A 15,414-nucleotide genomic window follows, 5' to 3' on the forward strand; every position below is an offset into this window, starting at 1 on the left:
ATGAATGCTTCACAAATACTTTGAAGCCTTCCTTGATCCATTATAGGCTAAATTAAATTTAAACTTCTGACAGACACTGAGCAGGAGAGCAAAGTGAGTTCACTTTGGAGAGGTCAAAACATGAGGAATGAAAGGGAGAATTCTTTGTCTGGGAGACTTGGGGTTTCCTCTTATCCCTCTACCAATACATATGGAGGTGCACTTGTCTGCTATCTAATAAATGGCTCTCCTACTGTGCTTTTGAAGTATAAAGGAAACACTTTTTGACAGGAAGAGCATAGGTCTAACACAACAGTGAAGCTTACCGTCATTTCTCCTAGGCCTTTTATTTTGCCACTGTGTTTATCAGGGAGCGTGCTGCTATACTTTCCTGACGGTGTGCAGCCAGTGTCCCCGCCAGCGGAGAGAATGGCCGTGCCGGCAGCCAGCCGTCCACATGATATGTGATTGCCCCATGGAGCTTGTGTGAATGGAAGGAGGGACTCAGCACCTCTGCAGAAGTTTTTGCCTCCCTTCCCTCTGCCTTGGATCAAACCAGATCTAAAACTACATCATTTTATCACTGTAGATATAACTATCACAATTTGACCTTGTAACAGTTATAACTCCCAGCTCCCCATAAATCCCTTCGCTTTCTGACATGCAGCCTGCGCTATCCCACACGCTGACCCAGAAAATGCTCAGGAAGTTTCTGTGACTCATGATCGCAAACCTGGGTATTTTTTCACCACCACCCCCAAAACAAAACCCCTGATATGAATTTGTTCCAATCTAACTCACCAGTCATGTCAATCCCTTACCTCCTTCCTGCTTCCTCAGATGTCTAGAAAACAAGCCTCTGCAAAAAACCAAGCCCTTCATCAATAGAGCTTGTCAGCTGTGGGCTCTGTGACTGCATTTTCCTGCTCTTTAGCAGCAGATCTTAATATCTCTAAGAAAATGACTGCACAACTAACAGCCTGTACTTTTCATCCATCCATAAATGCACAGCTGGCATCCTTATGGGATTTTCTATTATGCATATTCAGTCTAGCATTTTCAAATCTTCAGATGGTCTGTATTATTTCTTCTTATGGAGAAAAAATATTGTATAAGCAGAGGGCTGTTCTTTTAATCCTCTGGATTTAACTAAGTTAGCTTTAGGATTTGAACAGAAAGGCTTTCCATTTTTATTCACTCCAATATTCCATGGGGTCCCAGAATCTATGTGGCTGCTGGTAAAGAAAAAGTCTCAGACTCACTTTAGGAAGTATGAAGCCTCTCTTCATTTGTTGAAAAATTGTGTTGAAAACACAGGTTCCACTACCAGTTTAATGTTATGTCCTAACTACCATTTTCTCAACAAGGAAAATTGCTGGTTGAGTGTCAGATTTGGCAGTCCTAATGTCAGAGCCAGAGGGACACAAAAAAATGGGAGCTGGTTTTTCAGTTTGTTCCAGTTTTACTTGCTTTTGTTTACTCTTTCAGACAGCACTGTCAAAATGGTGTCTTTCTGGAGATACCTGCCTATTTAATCCTTGTGATTAGATTTTGCTCTTTTGCCTTCCTGAACTCTCAAAGACTTATGTTTGGCAGCATAATTTCTCATTTCTGGTGATCTCTTCATAACTAGAGCAGCTCAGACTTGTTCACCAAAACAATTTGTTATGAAACGTTTATTCTTCCTTTAGACAGATAATTGTGTCTTAGTGAGGGCCTGTCCTGGAATTTCATTAATGACTACCAAGAGAAAGAGGGATTGTCAAAATCTCTCTAACTATATGTAAGACTGTATTTACTAGAAGCATTAGAACAGTTCCTAACACTTATGAATCATCATTTCCTAACTCGCTGTTGCTGACTGTTTTGTTTTTAACAGATGAATCTAAGATATGTCCTATATGATGATCTGCACAGCTTAATGTCAGTGGAGATCAATAATCCATACAGAAACTAATAATCAATATAAATATTGCAGCTCAGAAAAAGTCATTAGCACTTTTGTTTTCCATATAATGGGGTAGATAGTAATTGAATGCTTTTAAACAGCTATTTCATTTCCCTCTCATGGCCACCTGGAGCCAGAATCACTTTACAAGCCTGTGTGTCTGAAAAACAGTGATTTATTTCATTTCTCTGACTGAAAACTCTGGATGCTCATAGATTTGTTTAAATTCTGGGAAGATTTTATGAGGTCTAGAAAAATTAGAGAGTAACTTGTTGCCTTTGCACCTACTGACTTCATTGGGAATCACTTGACACGTGAGCTGCTGAAAGAAGGGGCACCCTATGGCCTTTGGGTAAGGCTTGGAGGAGATTGCAAAGTCTAAAAGTTAGATAAAAGAACACCATTCTTTCAAATGCCTGACCCAAATAGAAGAATCCAAACCTGTAAGTTATCTCCTAGGCCTCCTATATAACGGGAGAATTGGATGCCTGTGAATGTGATTCCCAAAAGACAGCATATTCAGTAGAACATCATCTAGTCAGCTCACTAGGTAAATAGTGTGAGATAGCCTAAAAGCCTAAGGCTCAGAATTTATCTTTGAATATTGCCCCTATGAAGACTCATATAGGAAACTAATGTTATTTCTAGAATGTCCCTGAACTCTCTCTTGAAGGCATGTGTCTATTTCCTTCATTTTAGTGGCTTGAATTGGCCACTGGAGCATGAATCATGGCCACTGGAGTAGAAGGTTATCTCCTTTTCTGTTGGTATGTTGTAGTCTACAAGTTGCAGCACTGAATCAGGAAACAGTAAAGTACCTTAATATATACTCTAAGGAGAAGGGGGAGATTCCTATTCCAGTATTTTTAAAATAAAGTGGAGGCTGCAATTGCATTTTTAAGGAATTTTGATTTTGTTGGTGCTCATGTGTTTACCGAATATAGAATGAGTTATGCAGGGAACAGAGGCAGACAGTCATACAGTTTCTTGAACCTGATTGGGTAGGTGATAAATTGGCAGGATAGTTTTGACTGTGATGTCTCAGACAGAATGGCTTTACTGTAAATATTGAAGATAAAACTGGTAGGCATTTCTATTTTGCAACTTGATTTCCAACTGAAGACCACCTTCTGCATCACACTATTGCTCAGAGATCTGTAAAGCAGTATTGGAAATTACCTGTGAGTGCTCTTGATGACTTCCTATTTTATTATTTGCTCATGACCCAATTTTGAGACGCAAGCCAGTAAAATGTTAAAGTAACCAATGATAGTGTTTATGACAATGCTAAATGTTAAGAGTAGTTAAAACACTGGGACCCAATTATCTGTATATGCTGTGTTATTTTTTTTTTTTCTTCTTCTTTATAATTCCTGGGATCACAAAATCAGCTATTTACACTCAGTTACAGAGTGAGCAATAACAGTATGAACACTAAAAGTGGCTATGATGCCAAAAGTTGCTTGGTTGTTAACAACCCCCTGGTTATAACTAATGGATGTTTAGCAGACTGATTCAACAAATACATTGTTCCCTGGAAACTTCAAAGTTTGGTGACCAGTGAATTCAACAAATGGAAAATTACCATCATTAGGGCTCATATCTAATAATATAGGGCCAGGGCTTTACTGAGACATTTGCATGGCTAATCCAATTTTGTTCAAGAGTGTGCAGGCAGTTTTATAAATGTGCATCTCTAAAAGCTCAGTCCTGTGACTGCAAATTTCTCAGGACTGCTGCAGAACACTGAGAAGTTAATGTCATTTATTACTAGCAGTTACCAAAGGATAAGCTTAGTGGATGCTTTTAGATATTTGCAAATAGATCCATCTGTCTTTAAGTAACCAGCTGTAAGGGACTGTGTTGGACTGTGTTTGTCTCGACATTGCTGCTGCACCACTACCACTTCCTGGCCTCAGCATCCTGTTGCTGTGGAGGAGTATGCTCCGAAGGAGACGAAATGTGCCCGAAGAAACCACTGTATCCGCCCGAAGCTGGAAAAACAACACCCTTTGTAGCACCTACCAAGCTGCGCTTGTGCACGAGGCCAGGTGGAGAGGAAATCAGGGTGAGAAAGACGTGTGGAGTCTGAAGGCACCGCAGGTCGAACCCCCCCACCCCCCCAGCACGACCACCGTAAGCACCTGGGCATGCGAGCATGGAGGAACACGGGATGGTGTGTATGGCAATGAGCTCCGTGGAAATGGGTGGACACTTCAAAGAAATCGTGGGGACTGGGACAATAAAAGGACTGCGTACTCCTCTCTTGGGGGAATTCGACATCACCTGAAAGAATTGCGTACTCTTCTCTCAGAATTCCCCATCACCTGCACCGAGACCGAACCAACGGGACACCGCTGGATTCGTGGTGGTGGTAACTGATCTTGCTGCACCTCTTCTGTTTGCTTGCTTAGTTGTTCTGACCTTTTCCGCTTCCCTCTGTCCTATTGCTATTACCTTTTTTTACGGGAATAAAGTTTGAAAGGTTGTACGGCATGTGACCTCGTTTGTGTCTTAATCTCGCTCTTGGGATCATATCGAAACATCTCCTGACATTGGATCGGGACATTTTAATTGCTGTCACGGACAGGATCCCTAGAGACGAGAGTGTCGCACTATCTTTCTCTGTTTAGTGCAACCCTATCAGGATGAAATAGCCCCTTTTTTGTTAGAAGAAAAGAAAAAAGAATGGCCACCCAGAAGGCAGCCGATGCTTGTGATTGTGTCACCTCACTGGTCAAAGGGATAGATAAACTATATGACCTTTTGGAGGCGCACCAATCTCACCCCTCACTCCAGGGACAAGACTGGGAGAAAAACCACTCATTCCAACTGCAGAGTGTGGTGGATAAGAAAAAGGTATTGCAGAAGGAAGCTATAATTTGTGTGGTCCTGGGTGCCAGCCTGGCAGCCGCAGTAGAGGAAATGGAGAACCACCGTACCTCTGAATTGCAGATGATAGAGTCCCTCCAGAATCTCGTTCAGTCTCTCCAGGGACAAGTAGCCAGGGAACTAATTAATGATGCCCAACAATATGGACCTACTCCAACCCCGAGTGCCAAAGTAGATTCCCAGAGTGTGAGACAAGCGGAGTTAAAAGTGGTCTCACGGGCTGGAAGTAACAAGAAGTCCCCTCCACTGAGAACCACAGGAGGGAGAGAGATTCCAAATAGGCATGGTACTTTGTGGGCGGAAGGCTGTCGGAAAGGAATTTCACGTGACCTAATGGACGGGTTGCCAACTGATAAATTAGAAAAGTTGATATCAGCTTGGCCCAACCAGCCAGGAAATATGACCACAAGCCACAAAAAAGTCTCCCCTAGTGCACATCCTCTGACCGATCTAGGAGAGGAAGGGGAGAAACCCCAGAGTGAGAAGGGAAACTAGTTCCTTCGTTCCCCGAAGGTGAGCAGGGGAACAAAGGGTGGATGCATATTAGACAACTCACCAAAACTAAGCAGGGTGATTTATTGATTACAGGAATAATAGGGCCCAGACAAACTCTGGTGAAATTTTTGGTAGATACTGGAGACCAAATATCTGCACTTACTATTGCAGATGCCATCTCATGTGGAATCAAACATTCAAAACAAAAATTATTAGTAGTAAATGCACTTGGTAATGTCCAACTGCAGGCGGCTGCATCTGTAAACTTGTGATTAACAGGGGAGGATGATGCCATTAGAGTTACCATGGTAGTGGGAGATTTCCCACTCAATCTCCTGGGAATCAATGTTTTAAAAGGAGACATTGGATTTTGGTTTCCCATTATTGGTTGTGCTGTTGTTAAGACCTACACCAGCCCACCCCATTATGGCAATGATTGATGTCAAGGACACGTTTTTTATGGTCCCTTTACAACGCGAGGACCAGGATCACTTTGCCTTCACCTGGGAAGGACAGCAGTACAGCATTCTGTCCAAAAGCTCCAACGATCATGCCAGCCCCACGTGGCCCTGATCATCCCAGAAACCCATCACACTTTACCTCAATAAACAAATACCAGATGGATTGTTCCTTCTTTTTAAATAAAAACTTGCATCCAGTTCCATCGAAGGAACCGAGATTATTCTCTTTTTCTCTTCCAGGTGAAGGACATACCAGGACAAGGATGAACTGCATGCAGCTGCTAATTGTTTGCATAGTATTAATAATAATTGTTTTGATAATATTTGTAGGGTGTATAATATATTACTGTCGGTGATGCTTTGGCAAACCATGGTCCCCATCTCTTGTTTCTTGTTTGGGGGAAACGTAGGTATATGATCCCTGCAGTGAGTCAAGCAAAATGATTTTGTAAGGTGGCGTGTCAGTAGGGATTAGCCAATGTGAATGAACATATAGCTATGGGAATCACTGCCTTATTGATGGCTGCAAGCCTTTGAATTTTATGAACCAGACACATGATTATTGTTGTTCATATGATTTGAAAGGCCCAGAGGAGATTCCCTGGAAATCTGGATGGGCATGGGTTAATTCTACTGGACACCACAAACATTTTAATGGATTTTGGTCACCTGTTAACAAATCTAAAGTGTATACCCACCGAAGTGTTTTACCCACTGGAGAGACATTGACATGGGAAGTAGGAGTTAATAAATGTTCACATCCTATAAAGCTACCCACTGGTGAAAGCCTGTGTATGGTGTACAAGAAGAAAAGGCTAATCACTCTTTAATTGACAGCTATGGTATGGCCTATAATGTTAGTATCCACTGCCACTAGAGAAGATCCTCTCACTCATGGTACTGTTGTAACCGAGACAAAAGTTATGACTGGGAAGCCTATCATCCCATGGGAGTAGCTAACGTTACTTATTTTCAGACTCCCTTGAGTCCAATGGGATTGTTTGAAAATGGCACCCGTACCTTAAAAGGACATTACTGGGTTTGTGGTAATAAGGCCTATAAAAGTTTGCCAAAAAATTGGATGGGGTGTGTTATGTTGGCATAATCCGCCTGCTGTTTTACCTGCTCCCATGGGATAAAGGAGATGGATTAGGTATCAGAGTGTATGACGATTTACGATGGAGCAAATGAACAATTTCCACCCACCTACACAGGAGGAAGTGATCAACGCTGGGGAAAGGACGAGTGGCCCACCACCTGGAACTCCAACGAGCTGATTAGTGGTGCTCAAGAACCTATTTATAATTTAAATTGTATTATTTGGCACAGGACATCTTAGAAATTATTACTAATGAGACTGCTTGTGCCGTGGATTTATTGGCAGACCAAGTCACACAAATGAGAACTGCAATTTTGCAGCACCAAATGGTTCTCGATTACCTGTTAGCCAAAGAAGGGGGTGTTTGTGGTAAAATAAACAATTCTAACTGTTGTTTAAAAATTGATGACAATGGTCAGGTGGTCAAACAAATAAATTCTGGGATTAGGAAAATGGCCTATGTCCCTACCCAGACATGGAAAGTATGTGACACAGATTTATTCTCTTGGCTCCCGGGAAGTCCCTGGGTCAAGAGACTTTTGTTTTATCTGCTATGTGGCTTGGCTATGGTACTGTTTTTTACGTTGTTTGATTCCATGTTTTATACAATTGATTCAAAGTGTTGTATCGAACATGCAATTTGTCTCTACCGCTTCACCTGATAGTGTTAAACATTCATGCCATATGTAAAAAGGCACCATCTGTCATAAAGATTGTATAAATGCATGTTTTCTTTTCTCACTTACCTTTGACCTCTTTTACTAACAAGTGGTCACCATTTTAGCCACAGGGTGGTATAAGAGTCCACTGCCTTATTGAGAACAAGCATAGCTGCGAGCTACCCATGAAGGTGAGATGGAAGTACCCAGGCCTAAACCGCACATGCACTCTGGGCTGGGGGCATGGAAATCCATCTTCCTGTTGTGTAGGCAGACCCCAACTCCGGTGAGCCAGACCACCATCTTCAGTTTTGCAATCAACAATGACAACCAAAATGTATACTCTTTTGATACTTAATTTTGTGGCAGTTACTCTGTTAGCTCTTGCTATATTTTCCCTTGTGATATACATGTATGTGTTTGTCTTGTAAGTGTCCATGTAAACCGTCCTATAATTGTACTTGTTCATATAGACAACCACCTTCTCACCCCAATTCCCAATGGCCGGGAGCATGTCCTTAGGCCAGGCCTGGGACACATTTTAGTTAAACAGGTTTGGTTAAAATATTGTTAATTGATATTGTTGTTGTTAACTTTATTATATGTTTGGTCAGAATATTGTTAATCATTGTTAATGTTAATATTGTTTTATTTGTTCTGTGGTTTGATCTTATTATTGGTTTTGCCACATATTACTCCTTTATTCAATTAATTCAACATGTTGTATCTAACATGCAATTTGTATGTACTGTCTCACCTGATGGCAAAAAGCAAATTTGTGCCATTTGCCAATCAAAATCTGCAACTATATCGATTATTTACACTGCCTTTTCCCTATCTATTCTTTTACCTCTTATCATCACCGCAACAGAGAATTTTTATTGTTCATTTATCTTTGCCTAAATCTGGGAAACAAGTTTCTAGGCCCAGACAATGCATGCACTTTAGGATAAGGGGGCATGGAGATCAATTTTCCTGCTGTGTATGCTGACCCCAATTCTGGTGGACCAGGGTAGCAGACCACATGGACCACCAGGGCCGCAACCACTCAGTGATTCATTGCCAGAACTACGGGAAAACAATGGATCACATGTTGGTGATGATCCTGATTCATTATGTGGCCTTGATTTTGTTAACTACTACTTTAATTGTTCTTTTAATACTTGGTTTTTGTCCTTGCAAATGTCTGCATGTAAACTGCTGTTGTCTTCTCCTACTGATTCCTCGCAGCCTTAAAATCAATTTATAGAATGTTCTGGTTTTGTAAAGTTAGTTAATTTTAAATATGACATATTTGTTAAAGGTATTGTTAGTTATATGTTTGTTAACTGAAAATTTACATATTTGTTAGAGATGTTGTTAGTTATATGCTAGCTGGAAATATTGTTTATTTCTGTGATGCATGCTATTTCTGTCCTTTCTCTCTTTCTACCTCTGTCTTTCATGTCACCACAAAGACAGCAATGTCAAGCCATGGCGTGGAGTAAGAGACTGTGTTGGACTGTGTTTGTCTCGACATTGCTGCTGCACCACTACCACTTCCTGGCCTCAGCATCCTGTTGCTGTGGAGAAGTATGCTCCGAAGGAGATGAAATGTGCCCGAAGAAACCACTGTATCTGCCCGAAGCTGGAACAACATCCTTCGTAGCATCTACCAAGCTGCGCTTGTGCACGAGGCCAGGTGGAGAGGAAATCAGGGTGAGAAAGACGTGTGGAGTCTGAAGGCACCGCAGGTCGAACCCCCCCAGCATGATCACCATAAGCACCTGGGCATGCGAGCATGGAGGAACACGGGGCAGCATGTATGACCACAAGCTCTGTGGAAATGGGTGGACTCTTCAAAGAAATCGTGGGGACTGGGACAATAAAAGGACTGCGTACTCCTCTCTTGGGGGAATTCGACATCACCTGAAAGAATTGCGTACTCTTCTCTCAGAATTCCCCATCACCTGCACCGAGACCGAACCAACGGGACACCGCTGGATTCGTGGTGGTGGTAACTGATCTTGCTGCACCTCTTCTGTTTGCTTGCTTAGTTGTTCTGACCTTTTCCGCTTCCCTCTGTCCTATTGCTATTACCTTTTTTTACGGGAATAAAGTTTGAAAGGTTGTACGGCATGTGACCTCGTTTGTGTCTTAATCTCGCTCTTGGGATCGTATTGAAACCTCTCCTGACATTGGATCAGGACACCAGGTGTGTCCAGTTCCCCATTAACATGTGCTGCAAATTGCCAGCAACATACTGATGGCTGCCTTAAAACTGTTTTGTTAGTATGATTTAGACATTTCATCAATCTACATTATGAGATGACATTTGCACATTATATGTGCATAATACAGCCTATGGTCTATGTTGCTTAAATGCCTTGTTATTCTACAGTTGTTCAATAGTTAATAATTACATTTCATTTTGAGCACTTTGGACAGTCTAGGGGAAAAGTAACTTTGTAATCTTGTTTGGGAATAGATTTCTCAAAGTTAAGGGACTGACTGTTTTAGCAACTCTCCTGAAATTTCACTGAAGCTTGTTCCTGTGAAGTGTTGGAATTTTTTTTTTTCCCCTGGCTAAAACAATGTATTCAGCCCATTTCTTTATAAACGCTTCCTGTTTTGCCTGTCCGCCTTCTGGGACAGGAATGAACCATCGTCAGCTAGGACGTAGCATCTGCAAGGAACTGCAAGGGAAAGAGTAGGCAGATGAAGGGCTTGACAGCAGAGTGAGGAAAAAGCTGAAAAGTTCAAATGTGGAAGCACTGATAGTATGAGGGGACAGTTTCTTTTCAAAGAGGAGGGATAGCTTATACATATTCTTAGTTTGCTATTATATCTATTTCATCTGGAACCTGGATGAAGTGAGCAGAACAAGAGATAAACATACATCTCCTCAGTACTTTTATCCCAATTGACAGAAGTCATCTCTCTAATTACAGGGACATTTGCTAGATGGAAAACTACTTCAACTGAACAACTGATTTTGTATGATAGCAGTGACAACCCCTGTCCTATTAAAAACCCTTTCAGTCTACTCCCTTGTAGCATTCTGTCTCTACATTATTGACATTTAATCACTTTGAATAAGAGAGTGTAATATTGATAATTTAACAAAGTGGGTTGTAAAAGCTTATCCAGACATATAACAAATTCTGAGGCATTGCAGGACTAACTCTATAATATTTTCCTGCAAAGCAAATTCCTAATGAAGTCAGGGTGACTTCTTTGCTTTTGGATGAGTCTTCAGTAACTTCCTGAAAATTTAGAGGGGAAGTAATCTTCATAAAGAAGTCTTTATCATTATCATATACCACTTTAGCCCACGATTTTTTTTTACAAGCAAACAGTAATCTCAGAGATTCTAGATGCTGGTATTTCCAAAAGGGTATGGGATAGTCTGCTCTGGGATTGAAACAAAGTAATGAGATACTCAACGCATGAAACCTATGGAAAACTATTTAATAAAATAATAGGTTTTGGTCATGAGTGGGTGATGTTTTGGTAACCAGTCAGAGACTAACGCATCTTTACCAATCAGGATTCACACTGTGAGGAAATAATCAATACATATCTGATTATAGTAGCCTTAATTAAACCTTTCCTGAAAGTGCTAGGATGCCACTGGCCATCAAACTGACCTTTTTTTTTGTTTGTTTAATAGATGGGAACATGCCTTTGGACAGACCCAGCCTTAGTAAATTATGAATATATCCAAAAGAAGAGAATGAACTGCTGTCACAGATTAGAAAGTTGTGTCTCTGTGGCAATGCACAGGCCACAGTGGAGGGTTACTTGCATGCTGACAGAATGCTCCTGACATGGGCCAAATCCCAGCAAGCTCTCTAACCAGTTTGCCATTCTTCATATGCAAAATGGATAATGCACATGCCCCAACACCCTCTGAAATCCTGCTTTTGTCTTCACAGTTTATTAAATAGTAGTGGCTGACTGGGATAAAAGTGCCAAGTGTTAGGTACATATCTTGACAATAAAATTTTTAAAGAAAGGTTTCATGAGCTTGCACCTGCAGATATAGATATTACTAAGGGACACAAAAGAGACTATAGCCCACTTCCCCCTTTTACTTTCTTCCCACTAGCACCACCCATTTAGGTATATTTGCCTCATGTCCTGTTAAATAGTGGTTGCATGACTTCTCTACCATGTGCTGGTTGCAAAGCACTGTCTGCATCACCTCCTTCTTCCCAAGGAGGTTGTGACTCAGGAAGCAGGTAGGAGAACTTTATAGCACACCAGTGGTTCTACTTTTCAAAGCACACTGGTGCTACTTAGCACAGAAGATCTGTAGTTTGCACATTGAGTGTGCAGGCTTGTCTTGCAGACAGTAGAGAGCAACCAGCATGTTGTATGTTTGTGCTCTTGTTTAGTGGGCCATAGCTCCCTTGTATAGTAGACATAAACAAGAGCCATTATGACTCTGCACTCATAAGGCTAGAAATAGGCAATTTATAGCAACATCCTGAAATGGTGTCGCAGCTGGTATTTCTGTAGATTACCATGCTAGACATCTGTGTTTTACCTGGTTTTTAGATAGTGACTTCTAGAAAAATGTATCTGCCATCTGGACAAAAGTTTTGAACATTTTTTTAGAGGAAAACTTTTTTGTTCATTTTTTTACAAACTCCCTTGAAAGTCCATTTTCAGTATATTCATTGCCTATATATTTAACTTTGCTTTCTCCATCATGAACAAAATATTATTTAATCTCTGAAGGAAAATATTGAACTTGACAGTTGTGAAACATATCTCTGAAATTGTTTGTGGCAATGATGTTGTCTTGAAGTCTGGTAGATTAGCCCATAACCCCCCAGCTGCAGCAGCATTTGAGCAAATAACAGATGGGGACAGTATCAGGGCAAATTATGTCTGTCTGATGTTGTTTCTACAGCTTAGGATAGAACCACAGGTCTCTTTTAATGGTTAAAGAAATAACCTGATACTGCAGATAGATAGATATTTAGAATACCACTTAGATTTATTAACAGAGGAACATAAGCTTTCTGCTAACATAAGAATTGAACTCAAATATTTCCCTTTCACTTTCCTCTTAGTTTAGATAAGGGGCTATTGCTATGAATAGGATAAACAATTTAATCTTATGTCATTACTGTTTATAAACAAATGTAGGGTTTTTGCATGTGCATGACAAACCTTTTCTGCCCACATCAACCTCCCCCTAAAAGAGGACATGCATTAATTATCCTAGAACAGGACAAATGGGACAGTTATAACATTGAAAGGAATGTCAAGAAGTTTATCATCAGGAAGCTAGAAACAGAGGGTTAAGTATGCAAATGCTTCTGTATATGGCACAACTTATATAAAATGTTGAAAACAGGTACACAAATATTCTGCCATTGCTCTTGTTTTCTTCCAGTTGATCACTGCGTTCCTATTGTGCAGTTAAACGTGATACAGATGCGGGCCCAAGCTGTAATTGAAGTGAAACCCTCAGCTTTTATTTTGATCTGTACAAAGCATTAACCCACAGAGAATGGGTTATGAGAGCTAAACAGGGAAAAAGGCAAACAGGAAAAAAATAACAGGTTTGTGGTTTGTTTCGTTTGTTTGTTTGTTTGTTTGTTTTGTTTTTTTAACAACTCAAGATTTCAGGAGAGTTTTTCAGCTGTTAAAAATTTTCATCCCGTTTTCTAACCCCAAAAGAGATTTCCTGCTCTTCAGTCTCTAAAATCTGAGGCAGATGATAGTAGCAATATTATGGAGGGCAGTTGTCTTTTTCTCACTTTTAACACTGCTGTAATGAGGATGATAGAATAAGGTAGAATTTACAAGGAAAGAAAGAAGTTAAGAGAATTTCTCCCTTGCTTTCTTTAGGTAAATCTTGTTTTTCTTCGAAAACTGATACATGAAGTGGCAAGTGTATGATTCCCGCAAGCTCTACCTCTTCACATTGTGAAGACTTTTGTCGTGTGTAGAAGTTTACCTTATGCATTCATCCCTCTTTTTAGGATAAAAATCTTGGTATCTGTTTCATTAGATCAGAGCAATAATCTGGGATTCAATGGCTATTCTATGAAGTTCTCATTTCCATTCAACAAATTGAATGAGCAAAATAGTGCTATCAGTAACACTTTTCAGAGTAAGTTTTTAGTGTTTGTTGCTCATAGCTAGGCTTTAATATTTATGTGATGCTCAAACAGTAAAAGAGTCTGGAATTGCACAGTGCACCAAACACGCAAAGCATATGAGAAAAACAAAATAGTAGTCTGCTTTGTCTGTGGGCGGTGTATTGATGCTGACAGCATATTTTAGTATTGCTTAGCATGTGAGCAGCTGATGATATTTTTCTTTCTTCTTTCTCACCTTTCCCACCTCTGAACATCAGAACACACGTATATATGTCCTGTCATTATTTAAACATAGTGATAAGAAAATACGTGTTAAGGACTCTTTTCTGTTATATGTCTGAGTGTCACTATAGAAATGTTTCGTGACAATTAAAAAATTTCATGTCTTTCAGTTTTAATTGCCATCAGTAGGTCTAAAATATATGGGGATAAGAAAATGCTGGATACCCTGAGGTTCCATTAAGTATAGAAGAGTACTGTGTGCACAAAGTATTGGTACTAGGCAGTGGGCTTGGGAGGAAGAAACTGACAGATAGGTCAGAGGAGAAATAACAAACATGCACTTCAACAAAGACAGTAGCTTTGCATGCTGCAGAGGTTAAGATCTGTTTCTTAGATTTCTGTGTCTACCTATTTTGTTTCTAATCATCTGTACAATTTACCCTCTGTTAGTACCCATATAGCTGCTCTATTTTCTCCATATAAAGTGACTACACCTTTCGCAGCATTAGGTTTTTAAAAAAATTTTTCCCCCTGGACTTTCAAACCTGTTTCTGCTGTCCTTTGTTTTTTTTTTGTATTTATATACAGTACTCCTATGCACCCTAAATTTTATTCTGTTTAGTCATCAGTACAACAAGCTACATTCAGCCTCTTAAAAACAGATTTTGTTTGCAATATTAACATTCAAGAGGTGGGTTTGGAATATTTTTTGGCCTGCTTGTCTAAGGAAATGCAGCATATGAAATTGCACTGTCCATCTGCCAGCTTTTCAGTCTTCCACTTCTCCTGCAGGGATGTTTATGCCTGCTGGCCACATTCAACCAGAATCAAAGACACTGAATTCCTTAAGATCACTGAAAACTGGTGATGGATAAAGGAGAGACACTAACATTGCTGCAACCCCCTGACGTAGTGGGAACATGGTGAAACCAACAGTTATCTGATCTGCCTTGGCTGCTGACTAGTACATATATAGTAGCTGTTGCATTAATACATGTATATCTACAAGCTGATCACAACACATGCCACCTCTTCCCCAGCTGGTTACTGCATGACTCAGATACATGCCACCTCAGGGAGGTGTTAATAATACAGAGGGACTTAGAAGGTGTTCAGACAGCTGGAATTGTCACAGTGATGCACATAGATGAAGCAACAACCTTGAAATCAGTAGGCAACCAAGAAAATTGTTTGGCTGTTCATTATCTTCTGTTGGTCTGTGCTGAGTTTGTGTGGTGGGGTTTTTTTGGTAGCAGGGTGTGCTGGGTTTGTGTGATGAGGTTTCTGGTAGCAGGGAAGGGGGCTACAGTGGTGGCCCCCTGTGAGAAGCTTCTCAAAACCTCCCCTGGCTCCAAGTCAGACCCACCTCTGGCCAAGGCCGAGCCAATTAACAGTGGTGACCATGCCTCTGCTATAACATATTTAAGAAGGGAAACTGGAGAGGGCACTGGGACTTTGAGGACGAGCTACAGGAAGGACACCTATGTGAACACCAAGATCAGTGGAAGGAAGGAGGAGGAAGGGGGGGAGGTGGCTGGAGCAGAGCCCCCCCTGTATC

The 15,414-nt window shown here is 40.7% G+C and overlaps 1 long non-coding RNA gene across 1 annotated transcript; it reads left to right on the forward strand.

Annotated features, from left to right (window-relative positions):
• The first annotated feature begins 4,050 nt into the window (after positions 1-4,050).
• LOC141945938 (uncharacterized) lies at positions 4,051-9,651 on the forward strand. Its single transcript, XR_012629684.1, has 2 exons — positions 4,051-7,819; positions 8,991-9,651. It is a non-coding gene; the product is annotated as an uncharacterized LOC141945938 (long non-coding RNA).
• The last annotated feature ends 5,763 nt before the right edge of the window (positions 9,652-15,414 follow it).

Source organism: Strix uralensis, chromosome 1 (assembly GCF_047716275.1).
Source record: "Strix uralensis isolate ZFMK-TIS-50842 chromosome 1, bStrUra1, whole genome shotgun sequence".
NCBI classification, from domain to species: Eukaryota; Metazoa; Chordata; class Aves; order Strigiformes; family Strigidae; genus Strix; species Strix uralensis.